This window comes from Mytilus galloprovincialis, chromosome 13 (genome assembly GCF_965363235.1).
Source record: "Mytilus galloprovincialis chromosome 13, xbMytGall1.hap1.1, whole genome shotgun sequence".
Taxonomy (NCBI): domain Eukaryota; kingdom Metazoa; phylum Mollusca; class Bivalvia; order Mytilida; family Mytilidae; genus Mytilus; species Mytilus galloprovincialis.
Window position 1 is genome coordinate 73,083,854 of NC_134850.1, and position 12,125 is coordinate 73,095,978.

General features: G+C 33.6%; 1 long non-coding RNA gene across 2 annotated transcripts; it reads left to right on the plus strand.

Annotated features, from left to right (window-relative positions):
* The first annotated feature begins 775 nt into the window (after positions 1-775).
* LOC143057166 (uncharacterized) lies at positions 776-10,139 on the plus strand. Of its 2 annotated transcripts, none has more exons than XR_012972654.1 (3): positions 776-828; positions 6,098-6,252; positions 7,174-10,139. It is a non-coding gene; the product is annotated as an uncharacterized LOC143057166 (long non-coding RNA). The 2 variants fall into 2 exon arrangements; XR_012972655.1 differs by lacking the exon at positions 776-828 and adding an exon at positions 856-897.
* The last annotated feature ends 1,986 nt before the right edge of the window (positions 10,140-12,125 follow it).

Here is a 12,125-nt window from a genome sequence, read left to right on the forward strand (position 1 = left end):
TGGAAGGCTATATCATTGATTCTCTCTTGAATGTGTTTTAAATACATCTTAATATCAATAGGATTTAGATTAATAAAATGAAAACCAAGTCTTGAAATGAGATTTTTCATATTTATTATCCAAGAGTTATTTTTTTCAGTTGCTTTATATATTTTTAGGGCAAGTGAATTTTATAAGATCCTACATGGAGAAGCATCAGTCATTATTCAAGCCTACATCAGGAGACCAACTATAACAACCCGACAATACCACAGAGACAGGTTTTCCAGAGTCAGCACTTCAACGGATGCCTATAAATACAGTCTCATCCCAAGAACAATTGTTGACTGGAACCAACTACCTGAAAGTGCCATCCAAGCCCCCACAACAGGCAGTTCAGTCCTGGCGTAACTATTGATACCCGATTTTAACCCTATGACAGTTGTTGCAAGCATTACATAATTTTATTTGATTTTGTTCCTGTAAATACACAAAAGTTTTTGTTATTTTTAACTTGACGTGTACTGATTGACACACGCGCACAGTATATCTGCGTTATGGAATTTCCGACTGCAGATAAACCACATAGACTGAGAACAAATATACGTTGACACCACTACGGTCTTGCTTCAGTGATTCCCTATATAATCAACTAAAAAAAACAAAAAAGGGGAGTGTCCCTGCCCCTTAATCCGCCTCTGAAATTACTCTGTTCATTGTCAATAATTTGCGGCTAGCCTCATAGTTTACAGTGGTGCTCGTACAACAGGCGGGAGATACAGGATATACGCACATAAAGCAAAACACAAACAGATCGTTTCCTTTCCCCTTCGAAGAAAACCCATTAATGTAAGCCGCGTTATTTCCTTTTAACATTGTTTATGTAAATAATAATAAGCTTTATTTAGAGTCGACAAGGTATACAAACATAGACTAACATAAGCTCTAATGAGCTTTAAGTTTTAACCGACATATGAGACATTTTTAAGGTTCATCATAACAAACGAACAAATATGGCTGTATAATTTTACATGCAAAAAATTTCTCTGAGAACAGACTTACCTGTGAAGTTGGAAAAGTTTTCATGCCTGGCATCCACTAGATATAAAAAAGTTAAATGCATTTTGTGTTTCAGAAAGATAAAATCTCTTTTAGATTTTGATAGGCATTTTATTTCCTTAATCATGTTAATGCAAAATGTGTGAAAATCAACTAAGTTGTGTTATAACCATGAGATGCTCCCTCAGGTAAAAAACCGGTTTGTATTGTTTTGATTGTCATTAGTTGACCTGGACAAGAGGTATGTTCATAACTTTAGATGAGTTAAAGAGTTTATCTGAGTCAGTGAGTGGACAGTATCAAAGTAATTCAGGTGTTCGTTTATTTTTACACCTTCTGCAGAAGGAAAAAAAAATGCCCATCAAAAACCAAGAAAGATTATATCTTTTTTAAACACAAAATGCATTTAAATTTTATATATCTAGTGGATGCTAGGCATTAAAACTTTCAAAACAGCACAGGTAAGTCTGTACACACTCACAGTAGTTTTTGAGGTGAAAATACGGCCATAATTGTCCATTTGTTATGATGAACCTTAACAATACAACATTTATAACAATACATGTACAACACATAATATAATACACATGCAATAAATTTCACAGCACAAAAATGAAGCACTAAAAGCATAATATAAGCATCAGTCAGGGGACTTACTGAAATAAGTGATTTTTAAATCACTTATTTGAGTAGCAAATTCTAGATTTTATCACAAATTGGGATTTTGTAGTTTTTTCAAAATTTTAAACATATAGGTCTAAATAACATCTTTTAATTAGTAAAATTAAAAAATATGAACTTTTTGCTTCTTTTAAGTAGCAAGGTTTATGCCTTTGATGCTATCATTTACCTGAAAATTCTATTTTAGTTGAAAAAATGCTATAATAATAGCTTTACATAATGAACTGATACTTTCTTCAAAGATTTTTCACAGCAGTGGGAGTATTTTTCCTGTGAAGTTCAAGGTTTCATCTTTCAGATTATGTAATAAAATTCTACTGTTCGCCATAAAAATTTCACTGTTCGGGGGTGTTGAAATTAGTGGGGGTTAGTAAAAGAATGATACTTAAAGAAGTGATTTTTGGGAAGGAAATTGAGGTCTGATACTTAAACAAGTGATTTTTATGTCATTATCCTAGATTCAGTACAAGGTCATCACCTGAAATGACCTGGTCATCCTAGACAACACAGATGTTGGTTCTGATAAGTTTAGAAACATAATTAGTCCCTGGATCATTAGTATTCTATATTTAAAGCTACACTAATATTAAATCACTTCTTCTAGTGATTAATTTGTACTACTTAAATAGGTGATTATTAAAGAAAGACAACTCTAACTTCCAACCTTTATGGAAATAATGTTTCTTGAATCAGTGATTTAGAAAATCACTTATTTAAGTAAGTCCCCTGACTGAGCATAAGCTAGGTATTAAAGCTAAAAGCATATAAGTGTAAACTAGGCATAAAAGCTGGCAAAATGCATCTGTGCATACTACATGTACTAAGCATAAAATATTTGAAAAATGGAGTATGATCTAGATGCTCAATAAATTTGCATAATATAATATGAGGCAGGCATTACCTGTGAATGGGGACGAAGTCTGTATTATTTTTTTTTAAATTCAAACATGTTGATAAAAGAAACAGAAATACCGTAACATTTCCCATATTGGTTCTGTTGTAAGGGATTTAGTTGTGACTTTATCTAAGTTATGACGTCATATTCAATGTTAACAAAGAAACGCTGTTATCCAGGTAACGTTTGTTTCATATCAAACAATTATGAAAAATGATTTGGTGTTGAATTCCTTCCTATATTTGTTGATATGTTGATAAATATACATTTTATTAAAAGTCTCATGCAAACAAGACCAGAAACGGAAGTAGATCTGAAAAAAAAGTTAACGATTTTGAGTTCATTAGTAGAATGATAATTCGGGAAATTTTTCCTTTTTTTTTTTATTGATTTTTGTACTGTAATTAGGGACTTCTTCTCCATATAAACTAAAAGTCTGCATAAACTGTGCACTTACAGTCATTTCCATTCCATGACTTTAGAATATTTTTGAACTGACTAAAATTAGCAATTTTTCTAAAATCATCAGGTAGATCATTCCATCAAACACCAGCTGTGGCTGTGTATTTAAAAGAGTTCTTACCTTAGGCTGATGTTCGGATCCTAGGCAGTGGTGGATCCAGGGGGGGTCTGGGGGTTGGAACCCCCCCTTTTTTTTGATGATCAATGCATTTGAATGGGGACACATACTAAGCTGGAACCCCCCTTTGTCCTGGGTTGGGATCCCCCCCTTTTTAAAATGGCTGGATCCGCCCCTGCTAGGTATATCTACAATATTGGAATATCTAAAATTATATTTACAATCTTTCAATACAACTAAATCATGTAAGCATGCATGGTGGTGACAATTTACATTATATAAAATTTTAAAACACTCAATAGCCATGTCACGCATACGTCTTATTTTCAGTGATGGAACCTTTGCTCGTAAAAGTAGTTCATCATATGAACTAACTTAGTCTTCATATATAAATTGTAAAGCCCTTCCCTGAATTTTTTCCAATTTGTCCTGGTTCCACGAAGAACCTCCTAGTTATGATGGCAAGGTGTCCTACAAATTGGAAAAATCTACAACAATCTCCTACAATGTCCTAACACCCCTAACTTACCCACCAAGGCGTTAGGGATTAATATAGCATATTTGAGTTTGTAAAGCTACAGTTATAAAGCTGCAGCTCCAAAAATAGAAGCTGTATATCATGTGAACAGGTGAACATTTTATTTTGATTCTGTGTTCCTAAGCAAAAAAATCTACCATGTCTACAATCGAGACACCAGTACTTGTAAAATTATCTTTATAGCAATATCAGGTAATATCGCAACTAAACCTTGAAAGACATGGTGCTGGTAGTTTTGACATAAAGAATTACAGGAACACCACAAAAAATAATTAACCCTTGTATTGCACATCGTCAATGTACATGGTTTCAATAATGTGAAATGAAACCGGTTAACTTAAGTATTACTTTAACACTCCATTACACCAGCCCTGAAAAACTTCCAAAGTTAAGAGGATGGAAATGTGAAGAGTTGACAGATAGATGGGCGGACAGACAGATGCGAAGTGAGGCGAGACAGATCACAATAGCTCACCTGACCAATTGTCTTTTCATAATATCTGTTTTTACTTTTTTTATTTTCAGAGGTTGTGCCAGACTTTATATATTTACTGTGTTCGCAATAAACCACTAAAATAAGAATGTGATGCATTTACGAAGTTTTGTTTGTTTTCTAGGGATCCCATGGATGTAATACCGTTGTTACGGTACATAATTTTGCAATTTAGACTCAGATCGACGTCCGGCCTCTAATCGACGTCCGTTCCTCAAATCGACGTCCGTTTCACAAATCGACGTTCAAATCGGACGTCACATTCTCAAATCGACGTCCAATATTTTGATACTCTAATCTACGTCCAATATTTTGATACTCTAATCGACGTCCAATATTTTGATACTCTAATCTACGTCCAATGTGACGGCACTACTTGCCAAAACTACACCCGATTGATTGTTGTCGTCTTTATTTAATGTCCAATATCAATAAATAATAAATTATTGGTCACAGATAAGGCTTTTAGTTTATTCGTTTGAATTGTTTTACACTGTCATTTCGGGGCCTTTTATAGCTGACTATGCGGTATGGGCTTTGCGCATTGTTGAAGGCCGTATGGTGACCTATAGTTGTAGAGAGTTGTCTCATTGGCAGTCATACCACATCTTCTTTTTTATATCAATTGTTTACACTTATACATGTACATACTTTATTTTTCAATCCGAAATAGGTATCATGCATATTAAAGTTTTTCTTGATATAAAGTTAATCCAATTGATCCACATCAAGGAGCGTGTGTCATTCCTATTCATAATAATTAGGCAATTAGTAATGCAACCCAAAGACTAAGAAAACCAAACGACATGTAGGGGCTTCGTCCCTCTTTTTTAATAGATCCTTCTTAGTAAATAATGTACAGTTACTGTCTCAACAAGTTTCTTTAATAGCCCAATAAAGGAAATTAGAAAAAAAAGCTCCCCAAAGCACTGGCTTGCTCTACCCATTTAATATTCATGAAAGAGTCCTATGTCAAGGCAATGTTCCTGCAAATATGGTTTTGGACTCAATTCACTGAAAATATTTCATGTTTGCAATATTTCTGTGAAATAACATGATAAGTGTATTGCATGTTAACATTTTGGCATGTTTAATAGAGGGGGGGGTCACATTTTTTTAATTTTTTTTACAGGGGGGATCAAATCAAAACAGATAAATTTTATGGGGGGATCAAGAAAATTTTATACTTTTGATTTCAAAATGACCACCCCCCCTCCCAGGTAAATAATGATAAGTCCCTAAATATATTTAATTTGTCTCACATAATATGTTTAAAGGTTTAAATGTTTCAGCTACTATCGGTTCACTTCAGTTTTGTATTCTGTGTCAAAAACGGACGTTGATTAGAGAAGCTCAAAATCGTACGTCGATTGGAAAATGCCCAAAAAAAAATGGACGTCGATTAGACAGGCATAAAATTGGCCGTCGATTTGGAATGTTATTTTATTGTGACGTCAGATTTGGACGTCGATTTGAGGAACGGACGTCGATTAGAGACCGGACGTCGATCTGAGTCCTACATATATTTACTGTGTTCGCAATAAACCACTAAAATAAGAATGTGATGCATTTACGAAGTTTTGTTTGTTTTCTAGGGATCCCATGGATGTAATACCGTTGTTACGGTACATAATTTTGCAAAATTTTTAGTTTGCAAGTAAGCAATATATATATAATCACTGGTCTACATACATGTAGATAGATAACAAGGAGAAGATTTTGCTACGGTTCAATGATTATTTCTATGTAATGTAATCAAAGGAGGTGTTGCTATGGTCAAGTATGGTAATATTATTATAATAACAATCTACCACATATTTTTGTGTTTGAACATATTTCCATGGTGATAGGCTTATAATTGTGTTGTTATAGGGCTATGAAGAAATTGTTGATATAATGGAGAGAAGAAATCCTTCCAGGGGAATACAATTGTTTGTCGATGAGGAAACTGACAAACTTATCCATCCCTATAACAGTTCAAATAAGAAAACTCGTGAAGATTGGGAAGCCATGGAAATTTACTACAGGTATAGTCAAACCATAGTTATAAACAATAATATTCTTCTGGGCTCTACTATTCCTCCGAAGTATGGGAGAAGACCTAGAAGGCTTCTGAGCTCTATTATTCTCTCATTTTAAAGTGACAAAATTTCTAAATCTGTCGTTTTCAACCTTTAACTTTACTTTGCCTCAACCAAATGTTGTGAAACTTGTACACAAGCTTATAATCACAAAACATGCTTAACCAGGCCCATAGCCAGGAATTTCCAAGGGGGGAGGGGGGGGGGGTTTCGTTGGACTCATGAACTGGACTTTAACAGTCACAATTTGAACAAAACGTTGACTTTAACAGTTCTTATTTGATTTCAAGGGGGGGGGGGGGGTTCGTACCCCCCTTGCTACGGGTATGTTAACTACCTGACTACTTGAATCCTGAATCTGTATGTGGAAGTTGACCCATGCATGTTTGCAAGCGGTGGCATCTGTGGCCCATCAACACATTCTCCTTTTAATACGGCCGCAAAAGATTTTTTTTTTTTGTGTAATGCTATGATCTTGTCATCTGTGTCGTGGTCGTTGTCAGAAGAAACATTTGGTTGCCTGACAATGACTTTAGTTTAAGTGAATGGGTTTCTATAAAATTTTACAAGAAGGTTCAATACCACAAAAGGAAAGTTGGGATTGATTTTGGGGGTTATGGTACCAACAATTTCAGAACAAATAAAACTTGCATTTTTTTTTTTGTATGAATCAAACAGGATTATTCTAAAGATTGCAAAAAAATAAAATCGCAGTTTAGTCTCAAATGACGAAATCGCAATAATAAATGCATGCAATAATTTCTGAATATATAATATACAGTATGTCAAATAAAGTTAAATCCTTACATATACTGGCCATGGTTATAGTTAAACATTCACTAGTGATATTTTGTTTTACTTTATAAGGTATGGAAAATGGACAATTGAAGAGAAGGAAAAACTGCTAGAAAATTGGAATTGGTATCTGGAAAAATATGGATCTGCTTTCGAAAACCCTTTAGATTTACTAGACAGGAGGGGAAATCAGGATTTAATTAATCTGATGAAGTATTCAGATTTCTTTCTGGTCATTTCAAGGTCATTAAATAGGTCAACAGCTTCCTGTTACTTAAAACTTAGACGAGATGTACGTACAGTAACTTTGAAAAATGGATTTTTTTCTGAATTAGAATTGAAGAAATTGAAAAAACTATCAAAAAAATATAAAAACAATTATCAGGCCATTGCTGACAAAATGGGACGTGACCGCCAGTCAGTACAGGACAAATTACGTCGTCATGGTAAAACAGTAAAGAGCCGGAACTGGACTGCGGAAGAAGATGAAAACTTAATTAAAGCAGTACAAGAAGTTACTGGATTACAAAACCTGGAAGAAATAAAACAACTGGAAATTCCTTGGAGGACAGTAGCACAGCTAGTACCCACTAGACACGAGGAACAATGCAGGGCACATTTCTCTTTCTTGAAACGTTCAAAGCTTCAAAACATTGATGACAATGCTAGTAAATTGAAAAAATGGCGAAAAGAAGAGTCACATCGGCTGATAGATATTTTATCCAATGGAGACTATTCTTTTGAAACAGATATTGATTGGAACGAAGTTAATCAATCATTTGTCGATGTCAGTCCATCAGCAAGTTATATACAATTACAGTTCTATAAACTGAAAAGTGATATACCGGACTTCCATAGAAAATCCTTTTCTGATTTGTTGGAAGAAATTAGTTCTAGTCATAAACACTAATCAAGTTAATAATTAAGAGGTCTGGACAATTATACATGCACATGAGTTATTAAAAGTTATATTAGTTTTGAATATGAACATATAACCAATTAATTTTTTTAAGTTAAGGGGTTTTGAAAAAAAAAATAAAGCAATGAATGATATCTATCAGAGAAAATGATTTTTTTTCTGCAACCTATATGCAATATTTTTGATATTGTGTCCAAATTTGCCCCAACTGTTCAGGGTTAGACCCCTGCAGTCGTATCAGGCTGCACTTAGTGAAGCATTTTATTTGTTTTTGGAATGAATGAGATACTAGAAATTTGAAAAATCTTGATGAGATAAAAACGTTATAAAAGAGTTTGATGAAAGAAAATCAATTTAGACAGCCAAGTTCCTAATTTAATGAAAATTTCAGAGGTTGCATTGTTTTTAAATTTTGGTGTTTAGATGTTATCTTTTGAACATGATGTCAATGACCTTCAGTGGTGGATCCAGGGGAGGGTTCTGGGGGTTGGAATCCCCCCTTTTTTTGGACGATGAATGCATTTGAAAGGGGACATATAGTTGGACACCCCCCTTTTTTAAAATGGCTGGATTCGCCACTGACCTTGATTAAATAAAATGACATTTGAAATCAGAAAAACCCTATTTATTTTGTCAAAACAGCAATTTTTACCAGCTACTTATGGAATAAAATGTAAGCAAAAATGTTACCTTTAAAAATAAATTATGTTTTAAATTATTATCAATTTGATATCTTAACTTGTCAGATGTGTCCCTTATAGGCAAAAATTGACTGGCCCTATTGACTTAGGGGTCAATATGTAAAAGATCAAGGTCACAACAGCAATCAATACACTGAAATTTGGGTCAAGTCTTGGTGTACTGATGTTGACTTTGGAGCTTTATGTCCAACTTTTTCATAACTTGGATGGAAATACCCAATAGAATTGGAAAGACCATTTAATGATTCTTGGTACATAGGTAGTGCTATACATATTGTAATTTTGACAAAATTCAATTGTTGTTTTGGGATGCTTTCTGTTAAACTTTTCATACTACTACATTGTACTATTAGTCTATTATCAAACTTATTTTAATAATGTCAAAGATCCTATTCTTTTTTTTAGTTCAAAAGACCAAAAGTCAAAGTCACAACTGTGATTTTTTTTGTTAGCAATCGAAGTTGTTCGCATTTATACAAGTACTATATAAATTTTGGTCTATTTGATGTTTTAGATATCCATGTCCATCTCCTTACCTCAGTCAACATCATTTCATGGATCGGCTTTAAAGGTGTATAGAATTTGACCTGGAACTAATTTTCATTGTTTATTGGTCAATGTTAAGTTCCTGTAATTTGTTTTATATTTCCCAGGAACTATAAGCAATGTTGCAGCTTTATTTAATTTATAAAGGTGCAAGTGTCAGTCTTGCAGGCTTCACATGACCTTTACTGGTTTTTATGGTTCATTTGATAATTTTAAGGTTTTCTGAGATAATATAAGCAACATAGGGACACTATTTTTTTGCTCCATTTATGGGCATTATGTTTTTTGGTTTGTGCATCCGTTCATTTGTCCGTTCGTCCCGCTTCAGGTTAAAGTTTTTGGTCGAATCAGTTTTTGATGAACTTGAAACTCAGTATACATAATTCTTATGATATGATCTTTTAATGCTAAATCAGAGTTTTTACCTCATTTTTATGGTCCACTGAACATAGAAAATGATAATGCGAAAGGGGCATCCATGCACTTGGGACACATTCTTGTTTTGTAATGTGTACATGTCTGTCAGGCAGGTTTAAACAGACCTTGATCTCATTTCATAGCTAAATCTGTTTATCAGATACTATAAGCAATTGGTCAACTATATTTGGGATATGAAATGATTGCATGTAGTACATGTTGTATGGCAAGGTTCATCTGACATTGACATAATTTTTATAGCTCAGTGGTCAATTTTTATTTTTATTTAAATTTTAAACATATTTTTAATTTCTTAGAGATTTCAGTACATGTTCACTTGTTAATGAATGTTAGACTTTATTTGTTTTATTTATGTATCATATGAATTGCTTTGTGATTTCATTTTTACCAAAAATATGTATTGTACTTTATATGAAATGAAATAATTTGTCAGATCACACACTTATAATTATGAATACCAGTTTTCCTTCCCATGGAAAAATTATAAAATTGGAAACTATATAAGTCTATAAGTAGATAATGGTCTATTGTACCAATAAGGTTTATTTTAGGTCAAAATGATCAGTTGGTAGATATAAACCCCTTTTTGTTCTACTCGTATTAAATTTTCTTCACTTTCAATAGTTTGCAAAATAATAGACAAATATAAAAAAGAAGATATGGTATGATTGCCAATGAGACAACTATCCACAAAAGACCAAAATGACACAGACATTAACAATTATAGGTCACCGTACGGCCTTCAACAATGAGCAAAGCCCATACCGCATAGTCAGCTATAAAAGGCCCAGATAAGACTATGTAAAACAATTCAAACGAGAAAACTAACGGCCTTATTTATGTTAAAAAAAATGAACGAAAATCAAATATGTAACACATAAACAAACAACAACCACTGAATTACAGGCTCCTGACTTGGGACAGGCACATACATAAATAATGTGGCAGGGTTAAACATGTTAGCGAGATCCCAACCCTCCCCTAACCTGGGACAGTGGTATAACAGTACAACATAAGAACGAACTATAAAAATCAGTTGAAAAAGGCTTAACTCATCAGATGGACAAACATACAAGTGGACGTGGCCCGGTACTTATACATCCAGACACAAAAAGACACAATCAACAGATCTGAGAGTACTCGCAGTTATCTGACAGCTAGTTCAAAGCCATTAGGTAGCAATACACAGTTAGAAGTTTAGTTTCGCATTATGGCCCCTGTGAATTTTTTAAATATGAAAGTTTTTGTACAATAAAATTGATTTTTAGATAATTGAAGAATAATATAGCCTTCTTAGTGGGTTTATATGAACATTAAAATTGTTTTTAACATGTTTTATAGGCCATTTATATGATTGACAGTCCGTATTTTCCTATCCGTACCGTTCATAGGTCCATACATTATTGTAGTGTTTATCAACAAAGATTTTGCGCTCGATCTTTTCAATACAATTTTATGGAAAAACGAGCAGATAAGCATATGATTTTTTTGGGACCACTTGATAGATATAAACCTATGGATTCAGGAAAGTTATTACTGTAATTGATTGAAATTTTCCTTTAGGCCAAATTTTGGAGACTTTTGTGACATGTTCACCCCCCTTTTTTGCTATATTTTGTATCTAAGAAATGCAGATTGTTGCCATGGTTACACCCAAGAGGGATTATATTTCACCCTTATGACCATTAGAAATCAAATCTATGGAAGATTCTCTTTCTATAAGTATATACATGCATAACACACATATAAAGCCTTCTTTGGAGGGGAAAGAGGGTGTTTAAAAATTATGAGTGTCAATTTTAAGTTTTTTTCCTAACTGTGTATTGCTACCTTAAAAACTAATAAAAAATCATGCATCTAAGACTAAACTATCAATCCGTACACATCCAACATCCAAGCATGTATTTTACCCCCTATGTTCTATAGACTATTTTTAGCCTTCATCGCCACGTTTGTTTGTGACAGGATCATAAGACACACATACTTTGTTGTGGAAGTTAAGGTTCAGTCTGCCATGGAATTGTATGTACATGCATGAACAGATGATTATTACAGTTTACATTCAAGTACTGTATGTTGTGGAAGTTCATGTTCAGTCTGCCATGGAATTGTATGTACATGCATGAACAGTTGATTATTACAGTTTACATTCAAGTACTGTATGTTGTGGAAGTTCATGTTCAGTCTGCCATGGAATTGTATGTACATGCATGAACAGTTGATTATTACAGTTTACATTCAAGTACTGTATGTTGTGGAAGTTAATGTTCAGTCTGCCATGGAATTGTATGTACATGCATGAACAGATGATTATTACAGTTTACATTCAAGTACTGTATGTTGTGGAAGTTCATGTTCAGTCTGCCATGGAATTGTATGTACATGCACGAACAGTTGATTATTACAGTTTACATTCAAGT